This window comes from Primulina tabacum, chromosome 15 (assembly GCF_025594145.1).
Source record: "Primulina tabacum isolate GXHZ01 chromosome 15, ASM2559414v2, whole genome shotgun sequence".
Classification (NCBI taxonomy): Eukaryota; Viridiplantae; Streptophyta; class Magnoliopsida; order Lamiales; family Gesneriaceae; genus Primulina; species Primulina tabacum.
Genome location: NC_134564.1, coordinates 25267709 through 25274403, shown reverse-complemented (window position 1 = coordinate 25274403; position 6695 = coordinate 25267709).

The window sequence follows — 6695 nt, the reverse complement described above, 5'->3', positions numbered from 1 at the left end:
GATCAGTGGTATTATCAATGAGCTGAATGCACTTGGAAAAGTGTATTCGAACAAAGAAGTGGCACTAAAGATGGTCAGAGGTCTTCCCAAAGAATGAGATGTCAAGACCATGGCAATGAGGGAGTCTAAGGACATTAACAAGGTTGAACTTCATGACTTGTTTGCTGATCTAAAGGCTTACGAGTTTGAACTACAAACTAGAGAAGGAGAACCTTCTACACATGCTGCCACAACTGCTTTAACTGCTGTCAGACTGGAACCAACTGGTTTAGTTGACAAATCTGCTGAACAACTGAGCAATGATGCTATGTCATTGTTTGTGAAGAAATTTGGAAGGTTTATGAGGAGGAATCAAGGAAACTTCAAGAAGCAGTATAGAAAAATCAGTCCAAAGAAAAATCCTACGCTTGCTACAACTGTGGCAAATATGGTCATTTCATAGTAGACTGTCCTAATCCAAAGAACGACAGTCGAAGATCAACTGAGAAGGGAAAGAAGCCCTATGAGCACAGAAGAATGACCAAGGATGACAAGAAATCATTCAAAAAGAAACATGAAGTGCTTTTGGCTGAAGAGAGCAAATCTAAGTGGGCAGCTGACTGTGATGAGTCAGAACCAAAAAGCCCAATCAGTTAAAGTGAAGATGAAGAGGAAGTCAAGTGTTTAATGGCGGATGATGCTGAACTGGAGTCAGCAAGTGAACAGGTATTTGACTTCAGCTCTTCTGATTTCACTCGTGAGGAACTCATTACCATATTGCATGACATGGTAGATGAGTATCACAAATTTGCTCAATCATTTGAGAAGGTTAGAGCTGAGCAAACTGATCAAAATGACAACAAAACAGAAACTGACAATTCAGTTGAACTGTTGAGTCTAAAAAGAGAGATTGCACAGCAAAAAACTGAAATGGTTGAAAATCAAGCTTTGATATGTCAGTTAAAAACAGAAATTTCAAAACATACTGAACTGATTCAATCTTGGAACAAGTCTTCAATTGCACTAACTGAAATTCAAAATTCACAAAAATCAGTTGATGATAAAATTGGTTTAGGCTTTAATAATCATGTTGAAAATTCTGCAAGTGATACACAACCAAGGTTGAATGAAAACAAAGGAAATTATATTACATTTGTAAAATCAACTATGGTAAATGAATTCTCAAAACCTAGTAAACCAGCTGTTCAATTGACTGAAAGTAAGAACAAAGGCAAACGGCATGGAATTGGATATAGCACTGAGAGTTCAACTGATACAAGAAACTGTTCACCTAAACGATTCAGTTACAAAAATCAGTACTCTAGGAATGACTATTACAATTACTACAACTGTAAGCCAGTTCAAAAACGATATCAAAAGAAAAGTCAGTTGAAAAAAGGATACAAATGATACTGTTTCATCCTCACATCACACACATATTGCCAAGAATTCGAGAAAAACCATTTGGAACACAGCAACTGGGAAGTCAGTTAGACTGATCCAAGTCTGGGTTCCTAAAGGACTAATCAGTTTAGGACTCAAATGAATATAGGCACCAAAATTATATATATTGTGTGATTGCAGGTAACAGGTACAAACAAAGAATCAACTTGGGCTACGTTTGGTTTGGAGGATAAAATAAACTAATGATTAGTACGTAAATGATAAAAGAAATGATTGTGATAGAAATGTAATATATATAATGTAAAATTGTATTTTGTTTGGTATGATTTTTAAGTATCGGATAATTTTGAATTTTTTGATGAAATGACAAAATTGCCCTTTTCTTTATTTTCCTTCTTTACTCCGGCGGCGGCGACGGTGTGGTGGTCGACGGAGGCAGTGGTCGGCTGGCCGACTGCAGCGGTGGTCGGCCGTCAGTAGGCGGCGGCCAACCGGAGGTGGTCGACCTACGGCGGCGATATACCTGCGACGGCTACGGTATTCCGGTGGTCGGCCGGTAGTAGGCAGCGTCGGCCGGCGGTTGTCGGTGATCGTCGTCTGGCGACGGTCGACCGGCAGTCGGCGGCGGCGGTCGGTCGTGGCGGTGAGTTTGGATATAAGAAAAGGGTAAAATTGGAAAAATAGTATGGATTAAGAGTTGGATAAATAATCTTAGGGGGTGAAGAGTGATTATTTTATCACACCTTATACAACCTAATCATTTATAGGAGGGATTGAGTTGGTTAAATAAAAATCGTACCAAACGCTTGATTAGGTGGGTTTAAAAATCATAAATCCACCTAATCCCATGAACCAAACATCCCCTTGGTATCTAGACAGTGGCTGTTCGCAACATATGACAGGAGATACAAATTTGCTATCTCAACTGATCAAATATACTGGACCAAACATCAGTTTTGGAAACAACTCCAAAGGTAAAACTGTGGGTAAGGGTAAGCTTATCCATGGTAACTTTACAGTTAAAGATGTTTGCTAGTTGAGAATTTGAAGTATAACTTGATAAGTATTAGTCACTTATGCGACAATAATTTCTCAGTTCAGTTTGATAGACACACTTCTTCAGTTAGAGACTCAACTGATGAGGTCATCCTAACTGAAAATCATTGTGGAAATACTTACAAAGCTGGTTGGACTGAACAACTTTATGCACCAGTTTGTTTCATTGCTTCCAAATCTTCTAAAAACTTGTTGTGGCATAAGAGGTTGAACCACTTAAACATTAAATCTATTGCCTATCTGAGTAACCATGATCTTGTAAAAGGTTTGCCTAAAATAGATTTTTCAAAAGATAAATTTTGTTCAGCATGTCAGTTTGGTAAACAAGTAAGATCTTCATTAAAAAACAGAGGTTGTAAATCATATTCCCGATGCTTAGAACTGTTACATATGGATCTTTTTGGTCCAATACCAGTCATGATTTTAGGGGGAATGAAATACACCCTAGTAGTTGTGGATGATTTTTCAAGATTTACTTGGGTTATTTTTATCAAATCCAAAGATCAAACTGCTGCACAACTGATTAAACTCTTCAAAAGACTTTTAAATTAAAAATCAGTTGGGATTGATTGAATAAGGTCCGACAGAGGGACTGAATTCATCAATCAAAATCTTTCAATTTTTTTAGAAAATACTGAAACACCTCAATAAAATGGTGTAGCTGAGAAAAGAAATCGGACCCTTAAAAAGCTGCTTGAACAATGCTTGTTGATTCTGGTATTTCTCAAAGGTTTTGGGCTGAAGCAGTAAACAATGCATGTTATACTCAGAACAGATCAATGATTAATAAAATCATGTGAAAACATCATATGAGATCTGGCATGGAAGAAAAAGTAACAAAAAATAATATACTTATATGGTACCTACAATTTTGGTTTTGATTTTAACAATAATTTTTTTGGGGGATTTCTTATTTCAAGATATTTGGCTGCAGATGTTTTATTCTTGATAATGGTAAAAATCATTTAAAAGCCTTTTATGCTAAATTTGCAGATGGAATATTTCTTGGATATTCTTCAATTAGCAAAGCATATAGAGTTTTTAATAAAAGTTTTTTAAATATTGAAGAATCTATTCATGTTGTTTTTGATGAAACTGTACTAACTGATAAGCCAACTGATCTAGTTGAGCTAGTTGATCGATTTACAGAGATCAGTTTGGAGGATGAAAATGAAGAAGAAAATCATATCATTTAGAAATATCCTTCAAACACCTGAACCAGAAATACTAGATCAATCAGTTGAAAAGGAACCTGCTCCTGATAATCAGTTGGTGGAGCAAACAGATGATATTCAGTTACCAACTGAAACTAAAAACATTCAGTTGTCAACAGAAGCAGTTGCTGATATGGAAGCAACAAATACTGAACTCAGATGGAAAAAATCACATCCTCCAGAATTGGTGATAGGTGATCCATCCGACCCAGTAAGAACAAGAAATCAAATGCTTAATTTGTTCATTCATTCTGCTTTTGTCTCACAACTGGAACCAAAGAAAACTGACGAAGCTCTTGCTGATCATAACTGGATAAATGCAATGCAAGAGAAGCTAAATCAGTTTACCCATAACAATGTCTGGAACTTAGTTTCAAGACCAGTTTGCAAAACTATTATAGGTACAAAATGGGTATTCAGAAATAAACTGAACGAAGATGGTTCAATTGCACACAACAAAGCAAGACTTGTTGCACAAGGATATAGGCAGGAAGAAGGAATTGACTATGATGAAACGTATGCACCAGTTGCAAGACTGGAAGCAATCAGAATGTTCCTTGCCTATGATGCGTCATTCAAGAACTTCAAAGTCTATCAAATGGATGTAAAAAGTGCATTTCTGAATGGTCAGTTGCATGAAGAAGTTTATGTTGAACAACCTCCAGGTTTTATCAATCACTTTTTTCCTGATCATGTCTATCATTTGAACAAAGCTTTATATGGTCTTAAACAAGCTCCAAGAGCTTGGTATGAGACACTTTCAAAATTCTTAACTGATCATGATTTTACTGTTGGATCAGTTGACAAGACTTTGTTCAAATTTTCTAAGAATGATCACATTTTACTTGTACAAATATATGTTGATGATATTATATTTGGGTCAACTAACCCCAAATTATGTGAGAAATTTGTCAAGTTAATGCAGGACAAATTTGAGATGAGTATGATGGGTGAACTTACATTCTTACTCGAATTACAAGTGAAGCAACTGGAAACTGGTACTTTTATCAGTCAGACCATATACACAAAGGAATTGCCCAAGAAATTTGGCATGAAACATGTTCAGCTGCAAGCACTCCCATGAGTTCATCAGTCAAACTGGACAATGATCAAGGGGAAATATCAGTTGATACGACACTCTACAGAGGTTTAATAGGTTCATTATTGTACCTAACTGCTAGTCGTTCTGATATTTTATTTGTTGTTTGCATGTGCGCTAGATTTCCAGTAAATCCAAAGCAAACGCATTTTATAGTTGTCAAAAGAATTTTAAAATATCTAAAATGCAATCAAAATGTGGGATTATGGTACGCTAAAGACTCTTCTTTCAATTTAATTGGATATTCAGATGTAGATTATGCAGGATATAAGCTAGATCGTAAAATCACCAGTGGATCTTATCAGTTTCTAGGAGACAGACTGATCTCATGGTTCAGCAAAAAGCAAACATCCATAGCTACTTCCACAACTGAAGCAGGATAACTTGCTGATGGAAGCTGATGTGCCCAACTGCTCTGGATTCAGCAACAACTGAAAGATTATGGAGTTGATGCTAAAGAATCTCCCATATTTTGTGATAATACAAGCACGATTTCAATAACTTACCATCCAGTTCTTCACTCAAGGACCAAGCACATTGATGTCAGGCATCACTTCATCAGAGTTCATGCTCTGAAGAAGGCTATCAGACTGGAATATGTGTCAACTGAACAACAAGCTGCTGATATCTTCACCAAACCATTGCCAGAGACTAAGTTTTCTCACTTTCGCAATATACTTGGTTTAATTGATTTATCTTAATTATATCAGTTTTATTGATGCTTTGTCAATAGCTGTTCATTCAGTTTGTCATTTATTATTTAAAAGTTTATCAACTGATGTCAGTTAGTCAATTATCAGTTATTATATTCAGTTTGTTAACTGTTTGTCAACTGATGTCAGTTAGTCATTTATCAATTTTTGTATTGATTTCGTTAACCTTTTATCAACTGATGAAAGTTAAGTTTTGCAGAAAGACAAAGAGACAACAACAATGATACAAATCTAGATTTTATTAAGAATAAAATCGATACCATACAACATCATTTAGTCCACTTCCTACGGCATCTTGCCATAACATCAACCAATTATTCAAGTCATGACTCCTAATATTCCTGAAGGTTTCGGCATTTTCAATTCTCTGAAGCAAGTGTCATTCTTCAACTGCATCATATGGATCAACACATCATCCTTGACTAGCTCGGATATATGATCGACTTGAGCAAGCCGTTTAAGCTTCCTTGCAAGTGATCTCTACTTAGCAGAAGTAGGGAATTCTCCAGTATTGATTGATTGAATGTAGTGAGCGGTAGTCCAAACTGACATAACTTGTAAAGACATATTCTTTAGCATCTCTTTTAAATCTTTGAATACATCGAGGCGTCCATGAAGGATAAGGGACATGTGTGCTACTTTCACAATCCATTGGAGTTCAGATGTCATTATCAAATAACAATGATCTTTATTTATAGACAGTCTTAAAGAGACAGGAGGAAGACGAAGAGTCATCTGGCCTTAACTGATTCAGACTAAGTTTCTCTTACCCTTATTTATTTGCATTTATTGAGGGGGAATATCGAACAAAAAGTTAACTGAGAAGACAATAGTAAGTTAGTCCTCAACTGAACTGACTAAGTTTTCAACTGGTCACTCAGTTGCTGATCTAACTGATCTTCTCAAATATGTTAACTGATAAATCAAATAATATTCTATATTAAATGATGTGAATGTTTGTCGAAGCATTAATTCATGTCTTTCAATGAATAGTATTTTGAAACATGGACCCACATAATCCATTCATATTCTATACACGTTTTTATCACACGTACACATGTTTTTAATTCAAATTTTCCTGGACTGACACATGTCAAATAATTTGAACAGTCGCTTACATCAGTACTATACCCGCTTCAATTCAGTTTTTCTCCTTACGTGAACATTCAGCATTCAGAGCAAACTTCTACTCAAGCATACTCTTTTTTACAGATTTCATTAAATCAAATG